Consider the following 15,262-nt stretch of genomic DNA (forward strand, 5'->3'; position numbering starts at 1 on the left):
GGGGGGAGGAGAGGTAAGAGGTGAGGAGTTGGTGTCTGCGGGGGTGAGTGTGAGTATGTGTGTGGTGTGGTGTGTGTGTGTCTGTGTGTGTGTGTGTGTGTGTGTGTGGGGGGGGGACTCAGTCCGTAGAGGGTTTGCAGAGTGAGTCGACAGGCGAGAGCTGAGTCTGAGAGGGGGGGTGGCCCTGTGAAAAGGAACTCATAAAAGTCACATTTGTTGGTGATGCATGAGGAAGTGAAGCCAGCTTTGGCACATGTGTCTGTGGTGCTAAATTAACTGTTAACACAAATAATCAAAGTGCAGGGCCCATTGAGCGCTGGCGCCAGTGAAATGAGGGGGAGAGGCTGGCTCGCTTCTCTCTGAGAAGTTGCCGCAGACTTGCAGCGAGCTCTAGCAGGTGGAGGTCTGTACCGGGGGGCTTTCACAGGATGGAAGTGCTTACAAAACAGGGCGACCAGCCCTCTGACAGAGGAAAGCACCGCCGCACTCCTGCTTTCCAGCTATTGTGTGGAAGCGTGCTTCTCTTTTTAGATCTTTTTTTGTAAATCCTGACAACTCGGAGCACTGACGGCATGGCACCAGCAATCACCTCTTTGACTGGCTGATGGTGATTAAATGCCACTATTGTGACCTTGGGAGTGTTTTTTTTATTTATCCCGGGCTGCACACAGGAGGTCCAAACAACTGGACTTCCGCTCTACAAAACGATGTGGCCACAGAGCTTGCTCTCTGAGCTGAGATTAATCTCCTCACAGCTGATACCGGCAAGCTTTTATGAGAGTCAACGTCCCTCTTGATTTATAAAAGCGAAATAAAACATCCTCTTACTCCTGTTGGAACAAGACGTAACAGTCTGTTTGCCTGGTGTCAAACAAGATGAGCAGTGCTCTTGTGTTTGTACACATAGTTATCAGCTCCACTTAACATTACGTTGTTGGTCCCAGCCCTTGTGGCTTGGGATCCCTTAAAGCAATAGTTAAACATTTTATCACACACGCTTATTTGCATTTTTTTTTTTTTGTCATGAGAAGATTGATACCACTCGTGTGTATGTTCACTATGAGGTGGAGGCCAGCAGCCCGTTAGCTTAGCATAGTTTAGCACAACGACTGGAAACAGGTGAAAGCAGCTAACACATTTTAAACAGCAAGTTGTTGTTATTACATTTCAGTTTTTGTGCTGATTATTAAACAAACAAGATATAATTGGTGAGCTTAAGTGTTGCTAGTTGACCTATTTTGTTACCTTCAGACGGAGCCAAGTTAGCTGTTTCCACCTGTTTCCAGTCTTATTGCTAAGCTAATGTAAATACACTATTTAACTTATTACTCCATAATCGACATCCCATGTTCCAGATCCCCTTTTTACTCACTTATTACATTGTGCATACCTTTGCTTTTCCACTTTCACGTTTCTTTTGTCTGCATTTCCTCTTTTAAAATGTTCCCAATGTGTTTCTTCCTGCATTTTACTTAATTTTCCCTGTGCACAGTATAAATAGATGGTAATTAAGCATTTCACTGCACACTGCACTGTGTACGACTGTGACAAATACATATTTGACTCTTGGAAGTATGAAAGCACGGGCTTTGAGATAAAACAGCATTAAATAATAATCAGGGAAAGAAAGTAAATGAACTAAATGGATTTGAACTGATATTTCTCAGCCCCATGAACCAAATAATGCCGAATTGAGTTAAAAGTAAAATAGATCAAGATGTTTTCAGAGCTCAATTCAAACATGATATCTTTGATGCCTTTATGCAAGATTAAACAACTGAGCAGCATTTAAATTCGTCTTTACAAGACCATTTCAGCTCTAGTCCCCCCCCCTCCCTGCCAAAACAGTCACGTCGTGAGGGGAAAATAAATACAACAATTTGGAAAAAGTAATACCCTGCAGCTTTGTGACATCAGCACAAAAGAAGCATGGCCCCTGATGCTCTCCACTTCCCATGCAGCCCACAACTGGGCTGTAGACCGAGGTTGCCTGGCGCCACAGTCATCATGTATGTCAGTCACTTGCAAAACTCACTGTTTTCCTTAGAGGATGAGCTAAGCTCCTCCTTTAGCCCTAACGATTTATTTTAGACTCCAGCGTCCAGAGACCCCCTTTCTTGAAATCCCAGTTTATCTTGGCCATGTTGTTTCAATATGAACCAATCAGCTTAGCCTCCAGTGGAATGTCCCCTGAGACTCGCCTTTGGTTTCCCAATAGGCCCATTCATTTTGAGGACACAAGTTTAACATCTGGTTTGTATTAACGCTCCCTACAATAGCTCTCATCTTGGGCTCAGTCGCACAGGAGGAACTAGAGGGCAATCACTCCCTGCAGAAACCTTATTTGATACTAACACATATGAAGAAAGTTGACTATGAGATATAATTGCTGAAAGAAATAATTTGATATCTTAAGAAATGTGCTTCATCTTTTTTTCTTGCCAAGAGTTTGATAAGAAGTTCGATACCACTCTCACTTCTGTACGGTAAACGGTGAGCGGTGACTGTGGCCGGTTAGCTTAGCTTAGCATCAAGCAGTTCAAACACATTAGGCTACATTTCATTTTGTTTAATCTGTATTAACATGTTATCGACTATGTTTAACAGGTAAGCAGATTGTTTTTACGTTTGGACCGAGCCAGGCTAGCTGTTTCCAGTCCTTATGCTAAGCTAAACTAAGCTAACGGGTACCTGGCGGTAGCTCAATATCTACCGTACAGACATGAGACGTCATCTAACTCTCTTAAAGAAAGGGAGTAAACATATTTCCCAAAATGTTGAACTCTTTGTGGTTTGTTTGTGTAAAAACTGCAATTCGTCACACAACCAGCAGAGTTACTGCTTTGGGCCAAGAAACAGTCCGGCACATAACGAATTGTTGTTTCCTCACTTCGGTGATTGTAGAGATTAAACAAACATGACATTTGGCATTAATTAATGAGCTTTAGAGGTGCTGGTAGGTGGATTTTGTTACTTTTAGACAGAACCAGGCTAGCTGTTTCCCCCTGTTTCCAGTCATTATGCTAAGCTAAGCTAAGCTAACCAGCTCCAGCGGCATATTTAGCGTACAAATATGAGAGTGGTATCAATCTTTTTATCTAACTCTGCAAAAAAGGGAATATGCATCTTTCCCAAAAATGTTAAACTATAGTGATAAAGAGTTATTCTCATGTATCGCTCCATATAGTGTCTCATTGCACATGTAGCTGGATGTCTTGCGGTTAGTTTGCTTGACCTCCAAATGTGTGAAAATTAGGCTTTGTGCCACTGCAGAGTGCTGTGCGGACAAATCTCCGTGATATCAGACAAGAACACTTTAATGCTCCAGTAATTGGCCTCCCTATTCCAAGTGTATCCAGATGTATCATTGTGGGGGGTTCGTCCTTCATGAGAGCACACTGAGCCAGCAGGTGCATGTCTCAGGTAAAGGCTGCTGCTCTCAGCTCCTGATAACGGACCACTCCCTCCCTCCCTCCCTCTCTCCCTCCATGTCCTTGTCCCTTCATCATTTGTAACACCCTGGAGTGCAGTGCATTGAGGGGCCTGCCAAAACGCATGCCAAATGAAGAGCAAGAAGGGGAAGCAGGCAAGGGTGCTCTAAGTCTCTTATCTGGTTGTTGAAAATTTCTCTAAAGAAATAAATCATTTGAAGTATCCTTCAATTAGGCCACGCTCAGAAAAGTTTAATCTTTTGACCACAGTATTAAGGCCCCTTTCACTATCTGCCTTATCATATTAGTATCTCAGGTTAAAAAAAACAAACTAAACTATAGTGCTTTGAATTTACATTGTTCTCTCAACATACTGTATCTCTGTCTGGTGGAGTTCCTCTTAAACTTAATGGAGCCTTGAAATTCATGATAACAAATTAGAAGCTTGTTATCTATTGTTTTTTTACCGCTTAAATTACTTTCTCTGTATTCATAAAACAACTCAGGCATATTGCTTATGTCTGCTTCATGAGTATTTACACTGCTGCTGTCTATTGTCACTCTGGAGCCAACTGCAATGAAGTAGAAGGTCCTGGTTGTCACTGGGTTTGGAATGGTACGGCACGATAACCATCTCAGAAAATACCACGGTTTCACGGTATTGCACCAATTTATTATTATTATTGTTATGATGACAGTTACAATGACCCTTAGCGGAATGAGAACTGAATTATCATAATATAAGTATAAACTATAAAAATATAAAAAAAATAATAGTATAAACTTGATAAAAACATGTAACTATAACATGTTAGTTTACATGTTAGCAGCATTATAGAATGTTTAATCAATACCAGATGAAAAATGACATCAGCTGTGGGCTCTTAAAATATTGTCCTATGAATATTAACAATAAACATATACTGTAGGTGCGCAACAGTGCAGCCAGATTGCTGCTGTCTGTACCTTTAACTCACACACTCACTGATGTCAGGTATTTTTAGGACTGGAGATGACAAATGTACTCGTCATTTTTAATAGAGCGGTACACTGCTACAACCCGGGTTTAAGCAGAAACTATTTCATCAAAGGTTTTATATATGACATCAGCAAAATCCAATCGACCTCTTTTAAATGTGTTATTGACTCATTGACTATTCATGCAATCAAAGAAATTGCTTTTCACCCTATCGTGTCTGAAAGCAGCACCGCTCACCGTGCAGCTTCACAGATCACCGTGACACACTTAATCCAGTCTGTTTGAAGAGTGCTGAAACAAGCGCACACCCCACAGATGAGACACATTTCCACACTACTGATGTCATATATAATGTTCGTTCATCTGGCGTCACCGCTCTGACTTTCCACTTACTCATCCGAACAAATGCATCATCGGGTTTTTACGAGTTACAGAATCAAACCATTTCTGTCAAAAGGAAAAGACTGTTATAGTCACCTGTTAATAATTTAGGAGTTTATTGGCTTCATTTCCTGTGTGTTTACTTACATAATTATGCTTCTTTTTGTCTATAATATGTTCAACATCAGCTTTTTTACTCATCATTTTTCTTTTCTTTTCTTTATTTGTTCAATTAGCCTAATCACAATAAAACATTAGGTCTATACATGAATTAAAACAAATACAAATAAAATAAGCAAGAAGCGTCCTCCCATATCACACCTCAGTGACTAAATACATAAAACAATGACAGCAGAGTTTAGTTGTGAGGAAGAGAAAGATGTGAAGATGAAGAAAAACAGTAGCAAGCGGCTGTGTGAGCTCAGTATTATACAGTGGATGAGGGTGGATGTTAAGGTCACTGATTCACTAGCAGTAACTTTGTGTCAGACTTCATATTAAATCCTGGCCAGGCTCAGCCTATGGCGTCTCTCTGAAGCCCAAACATTTTGACCTCTGACCTCCCGGGAGGTTTGGTTTACAGCCGGAGTTAACAGTGCTGATAGCATGCTGAGAACCTGCCCATTTGATCCAGGAGACAGCTCGCTCTGGACTCTTTTACAACCGGTGTCATCCAGTAGATTATCAAAGAAAAGCTCAAAGATAACCACGTGTGTGCTTTGTTCCCCTTTTCCATGATTCCATATTGTTATCCAGCCCGAAATAGAGAGAACAGGTACACAACAACATGAACTAAATTCAAGAATTGATATATGAACTAGGTCTTTAATGGTCCCAGAGTCAAGATTATAGTGAAGTGTGGTAGGTAATGTCATCTAGCAATTATGGGACAACACTTCTAGTATAGTCTTGGACAGACCAGAGAGGATGTATAAACATGACAAGTCACTTTCTGTGTTTTACACAAAGCAGGACAGACTCTGTACTGTGTGATGTACTCATAAAAGACTCTCTGGGACTTCTCAGTGGGGGAGGGACTGATGGGGTCTCCCTTTGTGTGTGGGTGACTATGAGGGGTGGAAAAGAGCATCGCAATTTATTGTGAAAAAAGGATAGCAGTAAGAACCTTTTATATTGGATTTCATAATGGTTAATATTTTATTTTGTAATGTTTTATACGTCAGTTACAAGCCGTTAACAAGAGCAACTTTTCTGCAAAATCTCTGACTCATGCCTATTTTTTCAGCTTGGTAATAATCCAGTATGTTGGTAATAAATAAATGTTCTCATCTTCAATAATGCCATCGGGTCTACAGTTGGAAATAAAACATTATTAAATGTTTTTACAATAATCCATCCTGTCTGCAGTCGGACATGTTGTGAAGTTACTGAATACAAAGTGCCGTATTAGAAGGTGATAAAAGGGAGATGCGCACTAAAGGGATTTTAATAAATCTTAACTCAAGGTCCTCTAACTAGTTTCAGCTACATCTCAAAGTCTTCATCAGCAGATAGTTTTCTTTTCTGCCAGGGACGTTGTCATCACATGACCTAAATACAGAACTTTAGTCACATGATAATAAGTGGTTAAACATGGGGAGCGCTTTGTTTGTTTCTGCTTATTCAGCTCAATATGGAACTCAACTTAGGTTGTACATGACAGTGAGCAGCATGTATTTGTCAGGGTTATGTTATTGTTGTGTTGCAGTGAAGATGAACACACAACACATCCATTGCTTTCGAAATTCCAAATTCCTTTTCGATATATCAAACTAGGCCTTATTCGGAATAGAGCACCTTCCGTGAGCTATGCTTATATTATTCAGGTTCTGGTAGCATTCTTTGGACATGTACACAGCGCATTCAGAATATGCATCTCAATCTGGGTTTTCTACGGCAGTTTTTGACACGTGTACGGCCTCGTTCCTGTTTACTAACAGCTCTGTTCTTTGTGCACATAGTTGCAGAGATGCATGCGTAAAATAAAAGCTAAACACACCTACTTTTAAAAACAAAGAAATACTTGGATATGAACAGGTTTTTATGGATACGCGCAAAAATGGCAAGGGCGACCTTTTGAGGAAGGTGGTTGAAGGAATGAAAGTCAGAAGCTGTGTTAGCACGGTCGAACAAGTCCACCACCGGTTACGTTAATCGTAGTATGCAAGGCTGCATGTAAACGGGGAATATTAGTATAATTTTAATTTTCACTAGCCATGTAAACAGCTTAGTAGGAATATTATCTTTTTCGGAATATCGGCAAAAACAGAAATATTTCCCGGGAATGTCGTCACAGACTCAGAGCTATAGATAGTGACTTAACAGACATTTATTTATTAAAATCTAAAATCTAATCTGAAAATAGACAAATTGTCTCATGAATGTGATTTGAAGTTAGCTCATGCATGCGATATTGAAGGGCTTTCATTTTGAAATGCTACATCAGAATATCCTGGTTCTCTCTGAGAGAAACCTTGAGATGGCCTGCTATCAACCTGAGGTGAAATGATTTTGTAATTATGCACCATTTCCTCTAAAATCCCATCTGAAATTAGACAAATTGTCTCATGAATGTGATTTGAAGTTTGTGATTTGACAGTTGTTGGCTACACAGAGATGTTGTTACTACTACTAGGCTTTAAATAGTGCAAGTTAGATATTATTGTAATGTTCCGGACATTTGCGCGAGGAGATTTTCCTCAATCTGGACCGTTTGGAATGTTAATTGAATACCCCTGTTCTAGATCATTACTTAAATAAAAGTATATTTTCATAAACAACAGCATTAATACACCCACAAATCCATAGTTTGCTTAATAAAGTGGTCAGCAGAATGAAAAGTCTATGTGTGACTTGCAGTGAACTGGTATAATTATGCAAAACCCCCAGTGTGACCTTTTGAGTAAAACGAAGTGGCAGCTTATTAAGAATGTAAAAGGTCAGTAAGTTATGTATGAACTTTCTCCTGCGGTGTCTGGTGTGTTAAACATGTCGGAACATACAAGTTGGACCCAATGTCGTCGTTACTTAAAGAAGCTTCTTGCATTCACGGGTAATGACCGTAATCTAATCGGTACATTCGGACCCCAGTATTATTAGAGCCACTGATGCAACAACTGATTTGTAACACAAGACATTTGTCATCTTGGCAGCCAAAAGCTCTTTTTAAAACATGGAATGAATTTGTGGCTGCAACAACATGGCATAACTTTCTGTTGATGAATGAATGGGAGTAAACGGGAATTCATCTTATCAGCTACTGAAACAACACCATATTTGGTGATGGGCCAGCTCTGGCATCCTTCCTACCCCACAGAGTTTTTGCCTCGTCCCTGCACAGCAAACGATTTCAATTTTCTTTCGGGATCGTTTCAGGTCCCTTAATTGCGATAGGAAACAATGTTGTGCCAGACTAAAACCAATGTAGCAGGAGTCTCGCTTCATAGACCATCTGTCTTATTGGCTCAAAATATCTGAGCTCTCGATTTGATGTCACAAACTTTAAATTGAGGGCAGAACAGATAGGTGCTATTTCATAAAGATATATTGCCTCCAAAATGGTGGCAATTGATTTTTTTTCTTTTTTCACATATGCGACAGCTATTTCTAGGTCAAGATCCCTTTTGGGTCAAACTGGAAACTTTTTATATTGAAAATACATGAACCTGAAGCTATAAATCATTTGAACTCAAAATGATTTCATGTGTGGTGCTGGATTGTATGCAGCGATAGGGTGAATAGTGGCAGTTATTGAATAATTTAACTGACTATTGCCCATCCATGCAGCTATTCATTTTCTGCCTTTTATCCAGGGCAGAGTCGCGGATGGATTGATGGACAAATCTGTGCCATGAGATAGTTCACAGATTGAAAAAAAACAAAGGAGTGCTACTTCATGAAGTATCCAAAAAGAGGTGCTCTTTAGATCCAAAGACATATCATGAGACTAAAAAAAGAGAAAGACTAAGTCATAACTAAAACACAAAAAAGATAAACCAGTGATGGAGTCAGCTGCCAGGTAATCAACAATCAGGGACATGCTGGATAATTGACACAGGTGCAGTCAAGCAGGTAGATGTGACCATAACTACGTCAACTCTATCAAGACATCTGTGTCTTTAAGGTAAGAAAGCTCATCACGAATAATCAATAGAGGTTTTCTAGTGAATCGTCTCTTAACCTCATAAGATGTCAATGTCAATGTCAACTGGACAGTCAACATTTCTTCATTGGTTTGTGTTTGAGAGCATCTTCAACCTAAAGTTAAATTTCCACCAAATATCAACAATACTACATGTTGGTAAAAAAAAAATCGTATTGATTTCAACTGTAATGCTACCAAAACTTGCTTAAACAGAATTGATGCAAATTAAATTTACTGCAGAAAAGCAATACAGCGCAGTCATTTACTGACTGAAAACCAAACACAAGTACCCAACAGCAGCACATAATTCAAGTTTTTTTAGACTGCTTTTTCCAGGAGTACTGGTATATATTCAAGCTTAAAGTGTTATCATTTTAAGCTTGTTTTGATAAACGAGCTCTAACAATCGGTCTTTGAGTCCTTAACAGTCCACAAAATATCACATGAAGCCATTGCTGAAGCCATATGCACCGTGACTATCTGGTCTCTTTTGATTGTAGCGAATGGTCCATATCCACAGACCGTTATTAAAATATGCTTTTGTGTGCATAACATGAAATTGCCAAGATAAATGAAGTGATATTAAGAAGCAGCAACGTTGCATAACGTCTTTGATGCTGACTTTTGGTGGCGCCAAACAAAACAATCAGTGTATTTCAAGAAAAACACTAAATCTAATGCAACGCCATAAAGAGAAAATAGAGGAGTCTTTCTAATCAAACAATGCTTTGTGAGACTGAAGCTAATAAGCTCTAAGTGTCCATTACGAGGGTTCCACATTAACTACCTCATCTCAGACTCTTTTACCACACGTTTATTTCCCAATTAGCAGTAATCCTCTGAATGGCTGGCAGAGGATCTTGCTAGCTCCTCTGAAATGGGCCACAATTAGACGCATTGTATTGAATTAGCATTGTGGAGCCTGGAGTCGCGCTCCTGTGAGGGCTAGTGTTTCATTTGTCACCTGGGAGCGCTGCTCTGAGGCCAGGTCACAGCTCCACACAGCAGGGACCCTGTAAATCGCCTGTTGCTGCCGCCTAGGCTGACCTGCAACAGGGCCGCCATTCAACCATCTTGTGAGGAATGTCTCCTGCACCAGTGGGGGGGTTGAACGGAAGTTAGATGTGGTTTAAAGGGAACAGACGGATGAACCGTGTGCGGACAGTGTTTCCTTTGAAAAGCCGTTCAAAGAATCCTTTGACAGCGACTGTGTCAGCTGATTACCAGTCCTTTGACTCTTCTCTGGTATCTGATGAGCTGAAACACTCCAACCACTGACACTGCAATATTATCCTCCTTACTATTGTACTTTAGTACATTTCAGAAGTAGATATTGATGTTGATATTTTACATAAAAATATAATCTACCGCTAAAATGTGATGATTTTTATAGATTAAACTATCTTTATATGATTAAAACCTTGATCGGCTTTGACTTTAAAATGCTGCCAAGTAATAATAATCCAAGAATATGATATCTATAATTATATTTAACATTCTAATAGGAGACATTGAGCACAACACTAATCCATAGTACTTTTAATTTGATTTTGTACGTTTACTTTTATATTTTTTAATGCAGGACCTTTACAGAGTATTGTGGGGCTGTTGTGTTACTATTTTTATTTTAACTTCTTCCACCAGATCTCTCATCGCTGTGAAATATCTGCTCAACGTGACGTTTAAGTCACTGACAGCTCTTAGCTAATAATAGCGAGCGAACAACATTTTTAGCATTTCAGTTTGACATCACAACAATGCTAACACAGTGCTGACGTTATCTAATGGGACTTTGAGGTAAAAAATATACATATTTATTCTGTTCAAAACATTTGAATGAAAAATATGATTCAGATAAATATGTTTTAGTCAACAGGATGACATGCATATTTCTAATTATTAGTTTTTTGTATTAATATTCTAAATCTGCAAAGGAGCTAGTAGTTAAAGCTATTGAATAAATGAAATTGAGTAAAAAAGTACCTCAAAATTGTACTGAAGTACAGTACTCGAGTACTTAGTTACTTTCCACCGTTGGCCAGGTGTTGACTCATCAGTGCTCCTGTACATGCTATAGCTTATGTTTTATGTCTATAATAATGTCCCAATTGTAAAAGTCTTCTGACTCAAAGCGCTTTAAAATACACGTCAACATTCACACATACACACTCATACACGGCCGGCAGAGTCTGCCGTGAAGGTGCCAAACTGCCCAACTAATAGGATCTAATCTAATTACTCACACACAAATGGCCACCCCATTATGATGACACATCATTACTGTAGTGTTTTCTCATTATAGATGTTCAGGAGGCCACAGAAGTCAAAACAAGCAACATTTTCAAGTGATTAAAGAGGTCAGTTGGGATTTCTGGCTGAAGATGGAAAAATGGCGTGAAGCACACAAACTCAGGCTCTCTGCAGCCAAACGCACCGCGACTGGTGCGTCATCAAATTACCACGAGTGTTGCCAGTCTCAATTGTAGGGTAACATAATGAGCGTGCTTTGCCGTAATAACGAATAATTGCGATTCTAATGGCACGGCATATTTGTCTTCAGCTCTGCGTAGTTTCATCATGCCTCCTACTGTTTTTTTTTTTGTAATTCTTTCTGTTGATTCCAGTTTATCAGGATCCAGAGACAATCATGTTAGAAGACTGCATTCACATGAGGCAGTAAGTGTCATGAAACATTACAGTGGCTGGATGAGCCTGTGATTACATTCATCCTTCTGCAGAACCACTATCATCAGCCGATTCTCCATTGTTCAAGCGCAAATGATGAGAGGAACACTTGAGCAAGAGTTTGTCAGTTGATACTTGCCTCCAGCTAGCTGTGACAGTGAATCGCCCATGACTGGAGCACAATTAGCTGCAGCAGCAGGGCGCCGATCTTAACAATGCTGTTGTTTTCCTCCTGCCGTTGCGGTTCAGTTTTATGGCCGCGCAGAGTGAACGTTTTCACCTCTTGTTCTGAATTTACAAGGTACGGAGTTGGTGGAGACGTGATGTAAGGAGTAAAGAGAGACTATTAAATATTTAGCACATTTATTATTTAGTGTATTTTGGCTTTTGGCAGTGTGCGTCACCTTCTGGAAGACAAAATGAACTATATGATGAACTTCATCGTACGCTTTCAAAGTGAGGTGTCGGGTTCGTGAATGCAACGATGCGCCAGACAACTGACATGAGCAGCTAGGGGAGGAAATGAAATGGCATGCTGAGGTGACCTGTGCCAGCTTGTGGTTGGACCTGTGAGTGCGCGTGTTGCCGGGTAGAATCGGCGCACTCAGGGCCGAGAGTTGAAAGGGCGAGGGAGGTGGTGGCAGGAGTGCGGCGCGGAGCAGTCAAGGATAGACCTCCAGTGTTTGAGGAGGGAGGGAGGCCGGCCAGCTCGGGTTCTGGGGGGACTGTGGGGCTCGTGGGCTGGCTCGAGGAGGGGGTGGGGGTGTGTGGGGGGGGTGGTGGTGGTGGTGGTGGCGGGCAGGAGGGTTTTCTAACCAGGAGACTGTAACTCATTGTAGCCTGACTCCACTGGCTTGGGTGGCAAAGATCGTGAAGTCCTGGACATTCATCAACCTGCCGAGGAGGGCCGACTGACTGGAGCCAGGGTCTGTTTTCTTCCCCCCTTCTTCTCCCTCTCACCGTGTCAATGGGATCCAGTGCGACTGTGCCGAGGCAGCCGCCCTGAGGAGACAGACCCGGGTCAGTGCAAATAATCAGGCCTCTGACGCCTTGCCTCGTTACTGGGCGGGGGGGGGGGGGGAGACCCAAAGTTGAGTGTGGGGGATCCCAAAGGAAACCAGCGACTGGGGTCGGGGCAGTGGGTCTTTCCAAGAGGAAAAGGTCATGGTATGGGCATGCCAACGGAGGGACAACAACCATTACGATACACATCCAGTTTTTTTTTTTTGTTGGACTGGATGCATGTACGTGTAAAAAAGCGATTAGAAACACAACTACATGGCCAAGAAATCTGCCTTTTCCAGGAGAACTCTAGCTGGGGGAACAAGATAAATTCTCCACTGAAATGATATCCATGTATACATGACGTTCAAGAAATCAGATTACTGCAGAAAGCTGCCTGTAATTGCACCCATACACTATGCGATAGCAGCAATCGTCTTGCATTGTGCTAGACGGGTCTAATAAAACTTGGCCACAATCTATATCAGACTGTTCAATTAGAAAGCTTTGTAGCGTTGGCACTTCTGTGCACCAACAAAAACCAAAAAACTGTCAAAACCAGGGAAAGGAGGGCAGAGGGCAACATGACATGCCAATTCTGCAAAATAATTTTGATATTTATCAGTAGCATGATGCTAGCTTCTCAGTGTAAAACTTTTTTTTAAAAGTCAGATTGGGTGGTTTGGGTAACTTTTGTTTAATTGGTTGGGCAGAATAAATTGGGTTACTTTTTTCCAAATAAAATACTCCAATACTATTATTGGAAAATACCAATAATTTGGCGGTCTTGTCTCTACTATTTCATTTATTTTATTATATATGTTATATTACATGTGCTCATATAAGTGAATAATTTGTCTGTTTGATGAATATTATATGTCACATTATAAGCAGTCACATTGTGAGATCTAAATTTTGGACTCAACTTCGACACTCAGGCTGGGTTGTGTCAACAACATTCATTTAATCTGGATTAGTTATAATCAGAGTTTAGCAAAACTCGATTTAAAATGAGTAAAGTTCAAGTTAATACTGAATCACTGGAGTTTAAAGTGTTGGTGCAGCAGAATTAAATCGAGGTTTAGAGTAAAAAGTAAACTGATGTTTAGATTTAGTCTTACTTCATTTTAAACTAGTATTGAAGTTTGGTGCAACATGATTCAAAGTTCAACCATGATAGGCACAACAGATGCAAATGAGCTTCTAGCAAACTGATGCAATTAGTTTTAATTGTGCACTGCAAAAATAACAAAAATGAACCCTTGTTTTTGCAACCTAAATAAACTGTTGGTGAACTCGTCTTGCAGAATGATCAGAGATCTTGTTTCTGATTGACGACCGGAGACTTCATCAAGTTTCTCTCACAGTTGTCAACACCCCAAATTGTGAAAAGGCCTAAACCCAGTCATTTAAGTGCATGTAAACATGCTGCTTGTCGTAATAAAGCTTTTAACCAGGTGACAGTTAAAACAGAAAGTGATCAGTCACCCATTTTCGTTATCTGTGGCTTTCTGGTTCCTCGGGCGGCTCGATGTGACAGAAACCTGGCTGACCTTCAGTAACATCAGATGGGAGGAAACCACAGCGAGGACGGAGCTCAAACATCAGTCTGGACATGAGGGCTTCACTCTGTAAGTCATCAGCAGCTTTCCTATGACTTGTTCCCAGTGATAATGGCGCTGAGTCAGGGCCTGAGCTCTGAGCATGGGAAAATGTAAATGGAGGAATGTGCGGGGGAAACACTGTCTGCCCTGATGGCACTCCAGAGTCTGCTCTGTGTCCTCTCCGAAAAGAGCTTTGTCTCTATTATGACTCAGGCCTCATGTATTTACATTAACGGAGCGATGTTGTATTAATACTTTGAACATTTTCACATTTTGGTTTTGGCACTCCTGTCTTCTCACAGTCACCAGAATTAACTCATTTTAAAGAGACACAGCTCTTTCAGGGCTTGTTGAATCGTCTTGTTTTATGAACTTGCAAATTTTCATCAACTTTCTGGATGATTTAATTTCGAGCATGTTGAAACACCCCGACTGTGTCCTGCCTCCGCACTCTTGTCTCCGTTTACAGCAGAGGATAAATTTCCCTGCGAAAGTCATCATTTATTCTACTTTTCTGCTCATTTAGCCAGCTGAGCTCATTATCCCTTTGGACGAGAACATTCAGACATTTGTTGGACCTTTTCGTGCCTGTTAACGGCCTCTGTCCCTCGCTACTCATCAGTTTCAGTTTTGAGTTCTCACTTCCAAATATCCTCCCCTGCCCCCTCTTTTTTTTTTTTCCTCTCCCCTGCAACACCACCCACCTCCACCTCCCCCAAGGCCTCATGGGAGCTCAGCAGTACAAATTTCCGTTTATACCAGTGGCTGGGGCTGACGACACCGCAGCTCTCTACCCCACAGATTGACGAGCCCTCAGATGCCGATTTACTGTACATGGCAGCCACTCTGGAGCCGCCGCACATCTGGAGTGGAGTACGCTTACTGAAAAACAGGGGCCAACCTTGGCCCAAACAAGTGTAGCAGAGCAAAACCGATGAAAGGCAGCCCCCCACCCCCCTCCCCCCTCCACACACACATCCTCAAACCCCCCTCTTCTCCAGAGCCCAGATCTCTCAAGCTATTACAAAGACCTTGG

The sequence above is a fragment of the Cebidichthys violaceus genome, unplaced genomic scaffold, assembly GCF_023349555.1.
Source record: "Cebidichthys violaceus isolate CVI_PGR_0920_01 unplaced genomic scaffold, fCebVio1.0.p SCAF_8, whole genome shotgun sequence".
In the NCBI taxonomy this organism is placed as follows: Eukaryota; Metazoa; Chordata; class Actinopteri; order Perciformes; family Stichaeidae; genus Cebidichthys; species Cebidichthys violaceus.